General features: G+C 40.8%; 1 long non-coding RNA gene across 1 annotated transcript in view; it reads left to right on the top strand.

Moving 5' to 3' along the window:
- The first annotated feature begins 14733 nt into the window (after positions 1–14733).
- The window catches only part of LOC138920311 (uncharacterized), a 128699-nt gene continuing 124919 nt past the window's right edge, over positions 14734–18513 (top strand). The window contains exon 1 of the long non-coding RNA XR_011431230.1: positions 14734–14920. This is a non-coding gene — a long non-coding RNA (uncharacterized lncRNA). The remainder of the gene's footprint in view (positions 14921–18513) is intronic.

Genomic DNA, 18513 nt, shown 5'->3' with positions numbered 1-18513 from the left:
CACTTTGAAGGATAGTTTTGGCCAGAGTGGAATTCTATTTGGTCAATTCTCTTCTTTCTGCTCTTTAAAGTGGTTGTTTCCTTGTCTTTTGGCTTCAGTTGCTTGTGATGAGAAGTCAGCCATCATTCTCACTGTTGCCTCCCTGTGCCTGGTATGTCTTTTTCCAACTCTACTTTAAATTTTCCTCTTTATCTTTGATATTCGTCAATTTGGCTAAGATGTGCCTACGTGTGATTTTATTTTTAGCCCTATTTAGATGCTTGAAGTTCATGACATTTTTGCTCTACGGTTTGTTTATTTATTTATTGTTTGACAATTTGGGGAAATTCTCAGGCTTTATCTCTTCAAATATTTCTTTCACTTTATTCTCTTTTCCCTCTTCTTCAGGGACTATAACTATGCATATACTTAGCCCATTAGATATTGTCTTCCTGCTCCTTATCACTTGGTTTTGTAATTTGTATAATTTCTGTTGAAACGACTTAACGTTGGCTGACCGTTTCTTCTAATACTTCCAGTCTTCTCTGAAGTCTGTTGAGTGAATTTTTCATTCCTGTATCATCTTTTTCATTCCCAGCATTTCCACCTGAGTTTGTCCTTGGAGCCTCAGTTTTCCTCCTTGTAAAATTAAGTTGAATTAGACGATTGCTTTTAACGTTCACGATTCTCAGGACATTATGATTTAAACTCAAATTTTAATCCAGGCATTCTGTGTGGGGACACAGTGGGCATAGGTCTAGCTGACTAGCTCCTTCCTTGAAAAGGAGGGTGTACATTTGTCCTGGTCACTAATCAAAGGTTGGATAAGTAAAGAGGGCTTCTGTGGGTAAATTGACAGATGGGACAGGCTCAGAATTTAAACCTTACTTTGAATGCAAATTATAGGTAAAATTAGTTAGTCAAGGAGAGGAGGAAGTGAAGAAAAACTTAAAGCATAGCACCAGTTTGACAAGCTTACCCGCGGGCACTCTGTGAAATGGATAATTGCCCCTTAGACTTTGGAAAGTGGCTCATAAATAGACAGCTGTCTGCATTCCAAAGACTGGAGAAAGAAAATTATATGTGAGCTTTCAAAACTTTTGTTGCTTAACACACAGTGAGTATGTATAGATAAAACAACCGGATGCATTAGTTAATTGTGTCCAAAATAGAGTAAAAATCATGTGAAGAACCTAAATAGCTGTATTTGTTTTTGCTTTCATGCATTCTTTGACTGAATTGATCGCTAGGCTCAGTCAAATCTCTATGGTTGCTGGATAGTTTTTATGGTGAGCCTCTAAGATGGCCCCAGTGGTCCACCTCCTGGCACTCACACCCTTGTGCAATCTATCTTGAGTGTGGGCTGGAATTAATGACTTGCTTCTGACAAATAGATTGCAGCCAAAGTGATGGGGTATCACTTGGGAAATTAGATTATAAAAAGATCGTAGATTCTCTTGGGTATTCTTTCTTGCTTTCTCTCTGATGCCTCACTCTGGGAGAAGCCAGTTGCCATGCAGTGAGGCAGCTCTCTAGGGAGGTCCATGGGAATGAACTTGAAAACAAGTCTCCTGAGGCCTGTGAATAGCCACATGACTGAACGTTGAAGTGACTCTTCTGCCAACTTCCACATAAGCAAGGCTGGAAGCAGACCCTGCCCTGGCTGAGCCTTGAGATGACTGCAGCCAATACCTTGGTCACAGCCTCCCTGAGGCTCCCTGAGCCAGAGCCATCCAGCTAGGCCACTCCCAGCTTCCTGAGCCCTAGAAACTATGAGATAATAAATGTTTGTTGTTTCCAGCTGCTAAATTTTAGAATAAATTGTTCCATAGCAATAGATAATACAGTTTTAATAATGATTCTCTGCATTGTTTGTCTTTTTATATTTTACACATGCCTGGCTTCAAGGGATTTGCACAACGGCCTGTGTTGTTGCCACACTTTACTTGAATCTTGTATCTTGTTCAAGATTTCAAAGCTAGGGTAAATTGAATCAATATATGAATTTTTACCTTCTGACTCTAACTATAATGCTTTTTCAATGATGACCTTGTTCTTCACTTCTCTCTTAACTAAATGCTGAGAAAAGAGAGACAGCCATGAATTGAATTAATGACTTTGCTGAATGTATTAACAGGTTGTGATTTTCTCTCCTCAATATCCAGTGGTTATTATAAGATCAAATAATGGTACACATATAATACTGAGCAGTTAGATTCTGGGTTAAGAGGTTATTGTCATACATGATAATGAAACCTAGAGTTGAATCCCTAAATTCCTTGGGAAAAATGTGAGCCCTTTGATTTTGTTAAGTTAGCTCTTTCTTCTCAATTTCAACAAGTTATGTGGCCCCATTTTAAAAGACTGAAGTTTGCCTTATCAGTATTTAAATAACTGTGTGCATGAAGGTGACATTTTGTGCTGTCTCTGTGGGTTCCTCTGGCCATTGACTTCCATCACAATGTCCCCAGTGCTTATCATCTCCTCATTCTAATTGCCATACTTTGGGATGCTGGCTTTGATTGGGACAGGCAGTTGAAATGGCATGCACTGGGTGATTGACACAGCCTGTGTAAATACCTATTCTCTTAAGCCCACACCGTGTCATAGGCTGTCAGAGCTGGTCTATTGCCAGGGCCTTTTCAAAATCATAATTAAAGTATGATGCCCACTAGTCAATTATAAGTTCATAAATTAGACTCTATGAAAAAAAAATCTACTCTCAGGACTCTTCATATGAGAATTGAGCATTCTTTTCCTATTCCTCTGTTTTTGAATAGAGTTGGTATTTGGGTCCAGGGTTTCTGGACAAAACTGTTATTTGAATTCATCATATTTGAGTAGCAATAAAACCTGCTAGAGTGCCAAGCATTCTGCTCTGTCTCCAGTAAAGGTAGTTGATGGATGATCGTCTGTTTTATATAGAGAGGAGGAGGTTATGTGGCTTATAAGAGAGTTTGACTGGGTTCGGGGGATGAGCAGGGATCGGGTGTGGCCGATAAATTTGTGAACACTTCTGAAATAATTCTCAGGATGTATCATGATTATTTGAATCCCAACAAGTCAGTAAAAAAAGGGAAGGCCATAAGTCTAAATGCAAAGTGATCATATACAAATTAAATTGATTGTAGGATGGCTTAATTTTACGGATTTATAACTGAAGAGAAATTTCTAGAAAGTCTCATGGTTGGATTTTTATTTTCCTCCTCCATGTTATTTCTTACACTCTTCCTCCTTTTACTCTGTGGCCTAGCATTAACCAGGCCTCTTTGTAACATTGGTAGTCTCATTACTCCAAGGTTGTGAGAATTAAAAGAGTTATCTAAGTATACACTTGGTACAAGACCACAGAAAGGGCTCAGTAAGTAAGAATTATTATTAATTATTTTTTAAGAACACAAATCCTAGCTCAGAGCCTCTATTCTAACTATGGGTCTTGATTTATGCATCTATGAAAAACTGTGGTAGGATTCAATTGATTACTAAAAAAAATTAAAAATAGAACTAGATATTATCCAACAAGCTCACTTCTGAGTGTTTATCTAAAAGAATTGAAATCAGGATTTAGAAGAGATATTGGCACCATTCTGTTCATTGTGGCATTATTCACAATAGCCAAGATATGGAAACAATCTAAGTGTCTGCCAACAGGCAAATGGATAAAGAAATTGTTATATATACATACAATGGAGTATTGCTTAGCTTTAAAAAGGGAAATCTTGCCACATGTGACAACATGGATGAACCTGGATCACATTATGCTAAGTGAAATAAGCCAGACACACAAGAACAAATACTACATGATTCCACTCATATGAGGAATCTAAAATAGTCAACCTCATAGAAACATAGAGTAGAATGGCAATTGCCAGGGGAAGGGGGAAATGGGTGACTCATGTTCAACAGGCATGAAGTTTCAGTTACACAAGGTGAATAAATTCTAGAGATCTGCTGTACAACCTTGTGCCTAGAGTTAACTATTGTATTGTGCACTTAAAAAAATTTGTTAGGAGAGTAAATCTCATGTTACATTCTTATCAAAATAAAAAATAACTTATAGAAAGATAATAGTTATTAATATTTACTTTTAAAATCGACCTTCCCAATATCTCCCAAAATATATGATTATTCTAAAAGACAATAGGAATATGAAAAATCTATGACTAACTCCTCAAAGCAAATTTCAGACTTAAAAGAATCTTGATCAGATCAGAACTACCTGGCAGTTTGGTGAGATTTTTTTATTCACATCCATATCTGAAATCAGACTTATAATGGATTTTTTTCAATAAATGTTTTCTAGATTGATTATAACAATAGAACGTCTTTCTAGGATAGATAAGGTAATGAAATTAACATTTATCAGCTACTCAACTGAGCACCCACTTAAGATAAATGCTGAGGAGTTTCACAAAAGGTACCATTTATTTTGTGCTGACTATATGCCCAAAATGTTACCCACTTTTAGATAATCACGAAATCCTGTAAGACACATGTTATTATCACCACCTAACAGATGAGGAAACTGAGGAAGAGAGAGCTTTAGCAACTTGCCTAAGGTCACATATCTTGCAAGCAAAAAATGTAGAATGTCAACTTGGTTGAGTTTTACTTCAAAACCCACACATTTCCTACTATATTTTGCTGTCCTCCTGGAGCTCATTTCCTAGAACTGAAAGGCTTTCTGTCTTTGGTAGGTAGGGTAAGGCTCCCATACCTGAGACGAGAGTTTGGGTACACACGATTTATGGAAGGAGTGCTCTAAGAAAAAAGAGAATGAGGGAAGCAGGATGGGGCAGGGGAGGAAGCTAAATAATTATGCCATCTCAGCTGGAGCCCAGCTTAAGCTGGATTCCACTGGGAGCCCAGGAGTGGGAATTGCTCCATGGCGTTAATTGCACCTTGAAGTAATCCTTATGGGTATTCCCTCTATCAGTCACAAGGGAAGGGAAGTGGGAAAGACCAACCATTTCAGTTGAGTGGGGACTGAGAGATTTTCTGGGATGCAGAACTTTCAGTGCTAAAACTGGGATAGTCCCGGGTAAACCAGGATGGTTATCCTTCTATGTGGTGGCCCAGTTAGGGCTAAGAGAAATTCTGCAGAGAAAGGGAAAGCTGTGAGCCATTAGCAGGCAACACTCAAGGCACTTGGGGATGAGTTTGCACCCTGGTAAAGGAAACGTGGCTTGGGTACCACCAACGAGCACAGTAACTGCCTCCCTTAACTCACTGTGATGGAGTAATCAATCAGGCAAAGAGACTGAAGAAGACTATATTATGTGACTACATGCACTCTTCAGATTCGACTAATGAGCTTTGGGGAAACGGGCCCTTTATGGTACGAGTATAGGAATTGATTTAGACAGATTTCAGACATTGAAGCATCCAGCCGCTAACAGTTCAGTTGTGGAATGGATTCTGTCATGGAGACATCCCTCTCCCCTAAACACAGTCACGGGGCTGTGGTACGAAAAGGACATGGTCAGGCTGATGGCATCCTATCTGCTTCTTTCATCAGCAACTTTGCCATTCATTCCTTGAGGCACGTCATGTAATGGTGACGAAGATGCTGCTTGGGAGCTGCAAGATGAAATCAGGAAGAATAACTATGGCTAACAAATGTTGACGTAAATAAAAACATTAGTTGTTCTAGCTGACATGGATCAACAACACCCCTCCTTATGTCTTAATTTGGGAGTGCATTTATAAAATAACCCTGCCAGGTAGAGGGAATCTAACGTAGGGTTAGATAAGCGTTAAATAATACTCATTATCGTTGTAATAAACTTGGCCATATTAGAGTGTTTCAATACAGAATAAGAAGGCCAAGGCACTGTGTATTGAAGTGATGCAGGCAATGACTCCTTCTTTTCACTCAAAAAAAAATATTAAGTCTCCACAAATCATAATCCAAAAGGTATAAGCATCAACCAGAGTAACTAAGTAATTTTTTTTCTTCAAAATTTCAAAGAAAATTGTATTTGATTGAAAAGTATTCTCTAGGCTCCTATTACTGTAGTTACCATACTGGATAATAAAAGGCTTAAATCGCAGATTAAAATATGTAAGTGGGGAAAACAGCACATTCACATGAGGGAGGCCTCGAAAGTTCAGCCTCATGAATGTCCTGCTCTATAGCCAATGAGTTGGCTTCCATAGGATCATTCTCAGGGCGGGATTTCAGGGGAAGTTCTGCCACACATCTGTCCATCCCAGGGTTCCGTCTGGGGGGCTTGCTGCTGTCAGTTAGTTGAGGGTACAAATGTGCAGACGTAGAGGTGATTACCTAGTAGATGGAAAACCTATTGCCAAGGAGTCTGTAATTTTCCTCACGTGAGCTCTGATCCTGTTTTGAGAGACTTCTTTCTTCAAGTGTATTCTACAGGTACAGACCAGGGCAAGATGTGACTTAAATGTCACTTTGCAGACTCACTCAGGACTCTTTTCTATTCTGTTCACATTTAGAACAGTGAAAACCTTTTAGAAATAGGTTAGACAACTGCATTTCCCAAAGTGTGTTCTGCAGGTGACCCACCCCCAAGGTCCCTCGTCAAAGTATTTGCGTACCACTATTTGCTCCTTCAAAGACATCACCATGCACAGAGGCATATTAAATCCTTTCTCTAAGCCAGTGTCATACTAACATATTTAACAACCATGTCCTTTTTACCTTGAAACTCTCATTCACCCTTGATGGGACACATGCATTCCCTAGAAAAATGTTTTCAGAAATGCCAGGCAACAGCAAGGAGTCTTTGTGAAAAGGACAAATAGTTAGGATCACCTTTTTGGTACCCTGTGATTTTCCCTTGTTGCTTGTCTATCCCCTCTGATCCCCATTGCCCCTTGCCCTTGTGGCATCTCCATCCTTTTTTGAAAAGAAAATAATCTGGGAAAAATTATAGCCTTTTCCAAAATATATTGTGGTACTGTTTTGAGATACAAATAAATAAGAGGACATCTATTTCCCTATATCTGGGAAATCTTCTGTATATCTTCCTTTGCTTTTCTCAAGTGAAAAATCTTAGGTACCAAAGGGGATAGAGGAAGAGAACGAAAAATCATGTTTAGAATATTTTCTTTCCTATGGTACCTGAGCATTTAAACAATATATGTGCATATATATATTAAAAGCCAAACAGCCCTAGAAGAGATGAAGTAGTATATTTAAACATTTGAACATCAAAATCTATTAAATGAAGGCTGCAATGGAGAAATACCCAAAACATTCAATAAAGCTTTTCAACCTGAATATAGGGTTACCATGACAACGAAACTCAAAAATCCCTCTTCTTCATATAAAGTTGCTGAAAAAATGCCCAGGGTGGAAGCAGCATGGAGCCCTCAAATTTATAACTACTGAACAGAGGTACAAAGAATCGCCGAAACATTTGATAAGGCTTCAGGGTGAACATTTTAATATCCTCCTTTAAAAAATAATAATAAAAAGACCCAAGCTCTTTTCACACCACTTCATTTTTCTTTCATCTAAGCCATTTTGAGAATTTCATGCTCTTTTAAAATCATTTTCTATGAATGAAAACAGTGCCAATTACAAAGGCCTAATGAGGAATATTAATGACATTGATCTTAAAATAGGTTTGGAGACTACCCAGCATTGCAAGGAAGGAGTCCCTGCATACATCAAGCAGCAGTTGTCAGATGGATGCTGACTCAGCACCGCCAGTGTGACCTCATGGTTCCTACACGCTCCTGGGGAAGCCTTTATGTGTGCAAAGACACGCTCTGCTGGGGCAATCAGAAGCCAGACACTTCATTATCTTATTTCCAACCCTTGACAAGTTTCTTAGAAGGGCAATATGTGTGCGAACATGCATGCATATATGTGTGTTTTCATCTCGTGCACACGTCTACATGTGTGTATAAATTATACGTATGCATGCGTGTGCCTTGTTTGTGATATATTCTATTCTATGGGTCAACACAAAGGAACGCTTTCACACAGGAATGATGGACTTACTGGTACTTAAAATTTCCTCTCATTGATAGGTGCTAGGAAGGAAAGGAAGATAACGGATTTGCCAATGTCTAATAATATATAGTTTCCCCTGTATTTTCCATCTAGTTGAAAAAGGGAAAAGTATATCACAACGTTCTCACTAGGAAAGCTCTAGAGTCAGTCAGGTAACTGGTGTCTAAATGGTCTGAATAATATGAATCAAGGAGGAATGTGTCAGATCTTGGATCTCATTCTTCATTTTCTGGAGGTAATCTCTGACTAAAGGGGGTGAGAAGGTGTTTTTGCAATTAACCTACAGTGCTGTGGGATTGATTCTGCTTGTATGTTACCTTGCTTGCTTATGCTTCCCCAGGCCAAGCCTGTTTTGCTGTGAGTTAGCTTATCAAATTGAGGAAAATGGGCTTCATTTCAGCCTGTTTTTATTTGGAGTAGGGAAGCAATGCGAAAGTCTCTTCTTATAGTTGGTACTGCAGGGGAGCAGAATTCGCCACCCCAAATGTGCCTCTTTGGCTTGATTATTTTTAAGAAATAAAGGCTCAGGAAGAAACTTCGACCTTTAAGACCTTCAAGACAGAAGTCCTGTTCCCAGGAAGGAGCTATCACCACAGACAACTATATTATAATATGAACTAGGTGTGGTAGACAGGGAGGAACCTAGCAAGGCCCATTTGATCAGAGTCCTCTTCATGTCCCATTGTTGCTGCAAGTCAGGACAAACACTTGTTGACCAAACTCTTGCTTTTCCACCTCCATGGGAATTGCCTTCCTTGCCTTTGAAGTCCCAAACCACTACCCCCTAAAATCCTCTTTTGTTTTTAGCTGAAGATGGTATTGAAGATGGTGGCTTCAGCCATTTTGGCCAGTTACTCAGTTTTCCTGGGTTTCCCCCATGTATACGTGTCATTCCATAAACTTTGTTTGGTTTTCCCCTGTTACTCTGTCTCATGTCCATTTAATTCTTAGACCAGACAGAAGGACCTAAAAGGGTAGAAGAAAATTTCTTGCTCCCCTACAGTACCAAATTGCGTGGAAGCAATGGCAAGCAAGGATAGTATCTTCCAAGCAGATTGAGCTGCAAGGTATGTAGGGCATAGTTTTCTAAAAACACCTGTAAAAACTCCCCAATATCCCTTAGGCGATGGGCTTTGGAATTAAGTTCCCATTTCTTCCCCATGCCACGCTAATTACTCCCCAGTGCAAAGCATTCTAATTTTGCTTATGTGAATGCCATAAATAGTAGTTTGCAAAGTCTGGAGTAGACTTCCACCATCACCTTCCCTTGGAAACTTGTTAGAAATGTAAATTCTCAGGCCCTAAACCATACCTACAGCACCAGCCACCCAGGCGACGTGGCTCAGAACCTGCATTTCAGTAAGTCCTACTGGTTATTTTGATAGACACTAAGGTTTGAGAACCACTGCTGTACTGGAGAGTATCTCAGAGGATGACGATGTTGATGACATGGACAAGGACAATGGGGATTAGGAAGAAAGGGAGAAAGAAAAGAAGGGGAGACATCTAGAACTTGAGAATTGAAAGGGAATGTGGGGGCAGTGGATGGCATCCTTTCATTTCCTCTGTGAGCCAGCAAGGGGTTAGGTGGTTTGCCCAAATCAGAGGCACAGCAAGAAAAACAATATTTGCTGTCTCCAAGATGAGTGAAAGTTGAATATCAAACAAGAAATACAGAGAAGGTTTTCAAGATTTGTGACATACATTTCATACATATATATGTGTATAATGTCTTCTGTGACAGGGCAGGGCTTTCACAGGTGTTGTGATTCAGCTTCCAGTGAACACCCTGGTGACTCCCTGAGCTCTGGCTGCAGAGAAGCCCTTCTGGGGCTTGCAGCTCTGAGTAATGAAGCTGCTTTCCTTTTCTGGAGAACTCAAAAGTGACCACTGTGGGAATGACAGGCACATCTTAAGGTCCAACTAGAAAGGCTAACATTCTGCCATCACACAGAACAAAAAATTTATGTGAGAACCACCCACAATACAGATGCCACATGTATAAAAGTAGGATCAGACCTTTTGGAATATCAGCTTCTGTAGCAGCGGTTTTCAAAGCTGGACACACATTGCTATCACCCGAGGGGTTTTAAAAATCCTGACACTCAGCCCAGACCCATTAAATTGGACCCTGGCACCTCCGGCCGTGGGACCCACAGATTGGTGTTTTTAAAAACTCTCCAAATGATTTTAAGGTGCAGCCACATTGGAGAACTTGAGTTCTATGGCCTTGACCCTGAAGTGTGGTCCTTGGATCGGTGACATTGGCATCACCTGGGAGTTTCTCAGGATGCAGACTCTCAGGCCCCACCCCAGAGTAGTAAATCTGACTCTGCGTTTCAACAAGATCACAAGTTGATTTACATGCACATTAAACTTTGAGAAGTACCAGTTTCCCCGTTTAAAACGTACAAGAAAAAGAACTCTCTGTGGATACAGATAATTTTTTAATACATTGAAAATAAAACTGGGAAATCAGAAGTATCTAGAATCTCACCATTGTTATTTTTGCATCTCTCTATAAATACACCATTTATATTATATATGCACTTTGTGTTTTATATGCATTATTCAAGTCACACTCTTTATATAGTCCATGTCTTGCCCTTTAGTTGTTCTTGCAACACAAAACATTATTTTGGGAGAATTTTTCTATGACGGGTTGAAAAACTATTGGTAGAAATCCTCCAATGTGTTTATTATTCATATGCAATAAAAACCAATCAAGATTTGAAATTTCATTTTTTCTTTTTTGAGGAAGATTAGCCCTGAGCTAACATCTGCTGCCAATCCTCCTCTTTTTGCTGAGGAAGACTGGCCCTAAGCTAACATCCATGCCCATCTTCCTCTACTTTATATGTGGGATGCCTGCCACAGACAAAAATACAATGAGGAAAAGTCTTTTACGACGAATTAAGACAAAATAGCCTCAATCTGCAAAGAACATTCATGGAGAAATAATTTCATTCTTTATATTTTGTTATTCTCAGGTATCTTCATATTTCGCTAAATTCTTAAATCCATGCATTAAATTTGTTTTAAAAATCACTCATATGTTTGTGGAATGAAGGTGAAGGGGTTAATATTGAGCAGTTGTGGTAGAAAGTTTTATAAAATCAAGCTGTCTATTTTTATGGGCTGTTGAATTTTATGGGCTTATAATATGCATCCAAGGAATTATGAAATGAAGGAAGATTGTTTGAGTAACACTTTAGACTGGCTCTCAGGGCTCCATTGTGCTCAGGAGAATGTGGACTCCCGGGCAGTGTGGTTAGTGACGGTGCTGGTCCACAGAAAAGGGGGCAGAGCACCAGAGGGCCTGGGGATTTGGAAGGACCACGAAGTCCTGGTTTGCTAAGGACAGTCCAGGTTGTTGCCTGTTGCCATGGAATAATTCTAACAGTCTTCTCTCTCACCCTTAAGAATGTCCTGATTTGGAATAAATTATATGGTTCCATGCACAGAACACCAAATCCACCTCTGTCATTTTAGAGAGGAGGTCACTCTGAAGTGGTTGGCTGTAGTGTTCCTTGCTTAAAAGCAACTACAGCAACAACAAACAAAGCTTTTCAGGGCTCTCTTGTCCTCTGGATCAAGTCCAAACCCTTTTGCATGATACAAGCACGGGCTGGCCCGGGCCTGCCTCTCAGCGTCTCTTCTTCCTTTTTCCCTCTGTGTCCCCTGTATTTCTCTCTCACTTGCTTGTGTCCACTTCTCGTTCTCACTTTATGTCATATCTTTACACATACACACCAAGGTGGTTATTAAGTGCCGTTTTCCAAATATCTCCAGCTATTCTCCTTCTGGGATAATAAGCTTGGAGTGACCAGCTTCCGGGGATGATCGTTGGTCACACCAAGTAGCAAGGATGTAGGTGGTTCCTTCTTGAACCAGGTTTCAGAAGCTCAAAATAATTCCATCTCAGAGGTCATGTATTTTTATATACTGTATTTTCTGTAGGTTTTTCTCATTTTCTTTTAATTCCAGTTGATTTTGTGGGCTGTTTTTCAAACACTAAAGTTTCCTTAAATCTTTTTAAAGGTGGAGGCCATCACAGTGCTGAGCACTAAGATCCAAGAATGAAAAGACATGGCCCTTGCCCTGGGGAACATCCAGGTCAGGAGGGACCACATGGCAGTAAGAGTTACAAGGCCACTTCCGTCTCCCACTTTTCTAATTTTCACGAGAACGGATTTTCTCTAAACAGATGCTACGCTTTCTCTTCCCCTTTACTTGCTGTGACCACCTCTGGAGTGATGGAATAACTTGTATGATTGGAAAATTTGGGAAGCAAAACCTGGTCATGGGTGGAGGCAGGAGAAACCAGGACCGCTGCACCTGGATAGAGAAACCTCTCTGATTCCGGGATTCAATATCAGGAAAACTATTAGGCACTCATGCGAAGCTACATTCTCCAACTGGGCCTTGATCAATAATAAAAGTCATAGCTCTTTTGGCCCCCCATTTGTCCCTCCTTAGTTTTATTCCTCAATTTGTTCAGAACCTGAGCCAGGAAGGGGTGTGCTATTCATCTGGGACCTCTTGGAGACTCCAGCATTTGGTGCACTGACTGCAACAGTGAGAACTACAAATAAAAGAATTGAAATTAGGGGAGCAAATATCCTCTGGAAAGGCTTTTGGTGAGGCAGGCCGTGTGACCTTGGCAGTTTGCTGAGGCTTATATTAGGCCAGAGAGAGTTTTATAGTTGTGCTGTTTGCTTTTAACTGCTGTGGCCTGGGCAAGAGGCTTTAAAGGAGTCACATGGTCTTCTGACCTTGGCGACTGACCCCAAGTAAGTGGCTGTTATAAAAGTTCTTGGCTGTGGTAAAGGTGTGCAGGGGCCCACATGAGAGCTGTGTGAATGCACAGGGCCGAGCCAGACAGAGCCCGGCCGAGGGACAGTGAGCCATAGGAGTCTTAGTGAACAGGCACGGTGGAAGCAAGGATCCAACTACAGGAAGCATTTCCGATCTCCCCATAGAGGCAAACAAGCAAAGGCATGGGCCTCAGAGCCTCAGCAAGAAAGGATTTCAGGATGGAGCTACAGTTGGGGCTGAGGGAAAAATATTATAGGGAAAGAGAGCCTTCCAGTCTTTTAGCCATGGGTCAAAAGAACAATACAGTCATCCCTCGTTACCCGCGATGGATTGGTGCCAGTACTGATCTCCTAATACCAAAATCAGGGGATGCTCGAATCCTTTAGTCAGCCCTCCAAGTACGCGGGTTCCGCATCCGCGGATTCAACCAATTGCCAATAGTAAAGGTAGTACTATAAGATCCGAGGCTGGTTGAATCCGTGGATGCGGAACTCGCAGCTATGGGTATGGACCCCCGACTGTATTTGCTGTTTTGAAACTGTGCTGCGTGTAGCTTCTGCAGGGACCTCTGAGCACTAAGGGATTTAAATCGTTAGTAGAAGGCCTAGGAAAATAGGGCTTTGAGGGGCTGCCCCAAATCCCTTTCTGTAAGTAGGACCAAGGATAAAAATGGAGGGACTATGCTTCAATTTAAGTGGTTTCACGTGCTCAAGAGGCACCTCCCATATATGGCCTCAAGTTGCCTCCGGATTGATTAGTTACTTAAAACAAGAGGAATATTCCTCAGGTGGCCCGTTTCTGAGGTAAAGAAAGCCATGGTGGAGACAGACGGTCAACACGCCTGCTTACACGGGATCGTGGGTGCTGCATGACTAGAAAGAACCCACGTTTAATTAGGAACTACGGAGAATGGAAGTTAAGAGGTTGTCACATACTCCATGGGAAAGAAAAACAAGATAAGACCTGGTGAGTAAGATTGCTACAATTGTAGATTTCTAAATTTTGTTGGATAAAGCCTCTCTCTCTGAGAGGTGGCAGGATGCACAGATGGCCCCCGGCCCCAATATTGTGATTCAAAGCGTGCCAAAATTAATGTCCATCAGAGAGATTTCTGGAATTAAGTTCATAGGGTAAGAATTCTAAAAAACTGTCATTGACTGATAACCTCAACTTCAGCCCCACTTGGTTTTCTCTATCATCTTTCCTTCAAATACCATTAAGTTTCTGCTGTGATCTTTGCTGATAGTACTGAATTCTGGGAACATAACTTTGAAATTGATCAAATCGTTCATAGGATGAATTATCCGATTATATGCATTTTTATGTAAATAGACTCGCAATTCTAGTTGTTAACTCTGACTTCCCAGTGGATCGATTTTGTCTGGAATTGCTAAAAGGAACTGTAGCTCACGTTGGGACAAATGCTTCCTGTTGCTGAAGGCTGCTCGCTGACGTGGAAGCCTGGCTTGCTCTTGCTGTAGTCACAGCAATGGAACAAAATGAGAAGGCATCCGCATCAGGCTGTGAGCTTACTTTCAAACAGAGTCTGTGAGTGCCGTCAGATTGCTCACTGAGGATTTCAACGTAGCGGAAAATACATTCTCTAGAAGGTTCTTTTGCATTTCCCTTGAAAAGTCCACATCCACTTCTTTGAGTACCTGAATAATATGTGTGCATTCTATGTCATTTTTATCTTTTCTTTGTTTATCAAATGTCTTCACTCATTAATCTATACATTAATATTGTCCCTTTACTGGTTAAATTTTCAATTTCTTTTTCTTTGAAAACACGTGTTTCCACTTGTGCTTTGGCGTTGATAAGAGGCTGGCGTTGGAACTGAGTCTCTGTGGGTCTGTTTGAATTTGCTTAAAAATACTTTTAGGGATTAAGTGCTTACTATGATTTTGAAACTATAATATTTAAGGCACCAGAGTGGCAGCGTTAGACAGCACTATGGCAAATATAAACCTTCCTGTTTCTTGCTTTTATGCTTTAATCAGAGGCATTTTAGTCCTTCAAAGGCAACAGCTGAGCAGCTATTTTCGGTGCCTTTGCAAGCAGGAAGTGACCCATTTCAGTCCCAGAGGAAGTGGAGTCAGTGAGCTGCCTCAGCTAATTTTGGCAATCACGGTAAGGGTTAAAACTACAAACGAAAGCGTTTTAACTAAAGCCTTTTCTTATTTTAACAAAACCTGTCTCTTTTATTTATTTCCTTAAAAAAAAAATCATCCGCGAGGGTTATATCTGGGATAGACTTTGTAGTGTTCGATTTTTGTGGAGGACTCTTTTGTTATTCATTCTTTTCTTTTGTTCTGACTAGGAGCGATGGAGCCCTGAAGTTTTAGACAGGAAACTTACCATTTTCCACCAATTTTACTTAATAAAGTGCTTCCGTTGATTCTTACACTGGTCTTGTCAGCAGAGTGGCAATGCGCCACTTTTCCGACAGAGGGCAGTGTGTATTTGCTAAACGACAAGAACTCTTGCTGAGTCCCAAGGTTTGGAAAACTGTCCTCTGCAAAGAGCAGAAAGGACACTAGGAAACAATTTCTTTCTTTCAATTTTGCTTCCGTAGCTTCAACTACAGATGCTTTTTTTTTTTCCTTTGGTGAAAATTATAAGAAAATCGTTTTCCTCCCACATGTCCCTGACACCCGAGGAAGAAATGGAGAAAATAAAGGTCGAACGCACAGAGAAGGTGATAGGCATCCTGACCAAGGTATTATGCAAACTTGTCCATTGCTGCGCCAGCCCCTCTTGGTCCCTTAAGGTAGACTTTCAGCCTTGGGATAAGGGAAGAATCTGAGACTGGACAGGCGGTATCAATACTGGGATTCCTTTTGTACGTTTTCTGTGCATTTTGGGTATTTCCTTGACAGAAAAGCAGCTTGGTGTAAATTGAGATATAAAATTTGATGTATGTAGGTTTAAGTGTTAGTTCCTTAAAAGATGCTCACTTTGTCCACCTAAAGTGAGTTCTCAGACTACCTTCTTGGCCAGGAATCCTCGTGAAATTATAGTTGGTTGATGTAAGGAAACTAATATTTATTGAATGTTTATTTTGTGTCTCGAATCACAAACCTTACACAATTTATTCCATTTCATTTTCATGACATCTTTAAGAGGGGAGCATTATGAATATTGTTTTATAGGGGAAGAAATAGAATCAGAGAGGTCAAGTGAGCTCCTTAAATCACCCAGCCAGCAAGTGGCAGAACTAGCATTGAACTTGGGGCTCTCTACTGTGAAAGGCTGGGTTCATTGCAAATCTTTGAGTTTCTCAAGTCCTTATTAGCCCTCTGCTCAGGGACCGAGTCTGGAAATTCTGGAAAATTCATGCTATTGCAAGTTGGAACCATAGAAAACCTTGACTCAACATATTGACAATGCAGACATGCATATGCAGGGTGCTCGATGATTTGTCTTCTCAACTCTATTTTGAGTTTTTCTTTGCCCTTAAGAAATGTGCTTTTTCATGACTTCTTTTCTGCTGTGCCTGGATGTGAAGGTCGTATAGACAAAAAGGTTTTAACATGAGGAAAGTGAGGCCCAGCTAGGGGTCATAGAGGTCCTCTGTTCATATAGCTTGTAGCAGAGTTATGATTTGCCCCCATGTATGTCTGGCTCCAAATCTTAAGCTTTTTCTATCGTTTAAGTTTCCTGTGTGGACAGAGAAGCAATGAAATTCTAGAGGTGAGGGGAAAAGATTTCCTGAAGGAAATCTAAAGGAATTTTATTTAGACCACCTGGAAGAAAGAATCAGCTGAAGGGGAGGCCAGTAGTAGAGCCACTGGAAATTCTTGAGAAGGAAAGCTAGTGAGCAAGTGAGGCCCAGATTAGGGGGACTCAAGCTTCAGAAAGAAGTCGACTGCGATGGCAGACATCCTCATCAGACACCAGGCCACCAGACAGAGGGGGTCCAGATCGCATTAGCCTCTCCGTTATTTGAATTCCTTTCCCCTAAATACGCAGCCTGCCTTTTGAAGGGCATTCCTATTGCCACAGAGAGCCTCTTGTCTTTTCCTTTCCGTTTTTTTTTTCCATAATGAGTAAACACAGAGGTCCAGGCAGTCAAAAGTGGAAGCCAGATACAAGTGTTTTCAAAAAGCCTCTGAAATAAACACTGAAGTGCTGTATTTCATAACCCTACAGAAAACTGACAGTAGCCAGCTGTTGTCTGAGCTAAACACCATCCTAAAGAGCCAAGAGCCACGAGGCGAAAAGGGAGAAAGTGAAAATAACTCCTCTCCTACTGAACCATAGATGACAGATCAGCCAAAAAGGACCCTGGAGGAAGCAAAAGTCAATGAGGCGGAAGTCCTTGCAAATGACCCCTGCCTGCTCCCCTTTACCACTCCAGAAATCATCCGCCCAAATGGCCTTTTCTTGGTGCGGCATCGGAATGCACTCTCTTCCATCGCAATTCTACGCGTTTATTCTGAATCTTGCAATAGTTATATCTCATCTCACCAAATTTCCCAAGATTTGAGCCTTTTTCCTATGGTTTTTCTCTTACCCTATTTTCTATGTTTTTATCTCTTTACTTCTTTCATTCCCCTAAAATATGGAAAGTAAGAAAAACTTAAGACCTCTTCTCGTCCTCACTCTTTTGTTCTCTATGGTCAAAAAAAAATTTTCTCAAGCACTCAAAGCCTTTCTAAACTAACTCTGAGAGTTCTTCTTCACAGAACTAGACATTTACTATTATTTAAAATATGAGTCCTGGTTAGTGATAGAGGAACTTCTGAATCATTTTATTTGGCCCAAGATAAAGAAAAGTGAACTTCAAGCCTCTGGTTGATTTTGGTTGTAGTAAGAGTCGAGATGTGTCCTAGGCAGCCATTTTATTTAGCAAAACACCATATAGTTTATCTTCAGGGTGCAGCAGAGGTGTATGTAAAGGTACATCCGGGAGCTGATGTGGGAAAAGGTTTGAAAGCTGAATTGTCGTGTGTAGTAATGTAACATCACTTTGAATCATTCCTCTGAAGAAGAGACAGAAGCTTATTAGGCTTTGAAACATGGAGGAGAAGGGTATGTCTTCGCAGAATGGATCTACAACACAGTAATGGACTGGGGCGTAGAGAAGAGGATCACTCTTAGGCATAATCCTATGGTGACTCTGGCCAAGAAATACCCAGACCGTGTTATCTGATGTGGACTTTCAAGTTGGTTGCTGTTCTGTGCTGTAGTCTAGGCACCCTGGGATGTCTTGAAACCCTCAGTACAAGTTCACTGCGTGCATCCGCCTTGTAGTGGTGGTGCTTTGGTGGATGAAGAGGAGGGGCCAGAGCCACGCGTTAAGTAACAATGGGCCAGAGAGAGGAAACAGGCACAGGAGCAGGGGCAGTGGGAAAGTACAGGAAATTGGGGAGTGCAGAAATTCATAAAGAGAAGTGATGAGAACCACCCCCAAATCCACCAATGCTCCGAGAGAGTACAGACCATACCACAGTGTGGGGAATGGGGGAGTCAATTCATCTTAGTTAGTTTTTAAGGATAAAAAGGACCTCTGAGGGCTGTAGATATGTAATTATATTTGTTTGCCCTTTTATGTTGAATTCATTTGGGTTTTATATGATGATTTCTTTTTTTCAGCTTGGTGTGGCGTTGTTTGACAGCCCTGTGTATTGCTCTGCTGAATGTCGATCTGAATTAAGCTGAGGCTTAAATGGAAAGTGATTTTTAGTTTGACTGTCATTTATTTTTCAGGCAGACATTTA

Source organism: Equus caballus, chromosome 23 (assembly GCF_041296265.1).
Source record: "Equus caballus isolate H_3958 breed thoroughbred chromosome 23, TB-T2T, whole genome shotgun sequence".
Taxonomy (NCBI): domain Eukaryota; kingdom Metazoa; phylum Chordata; class Mammalia; order Perissodactyla; family Equidae; genus Equus; species Equus caballus.
Note: the sequence above shows the minus strand (reverse complement) of the source record. Positions and strands in the feature narration are given on the sequence as shown.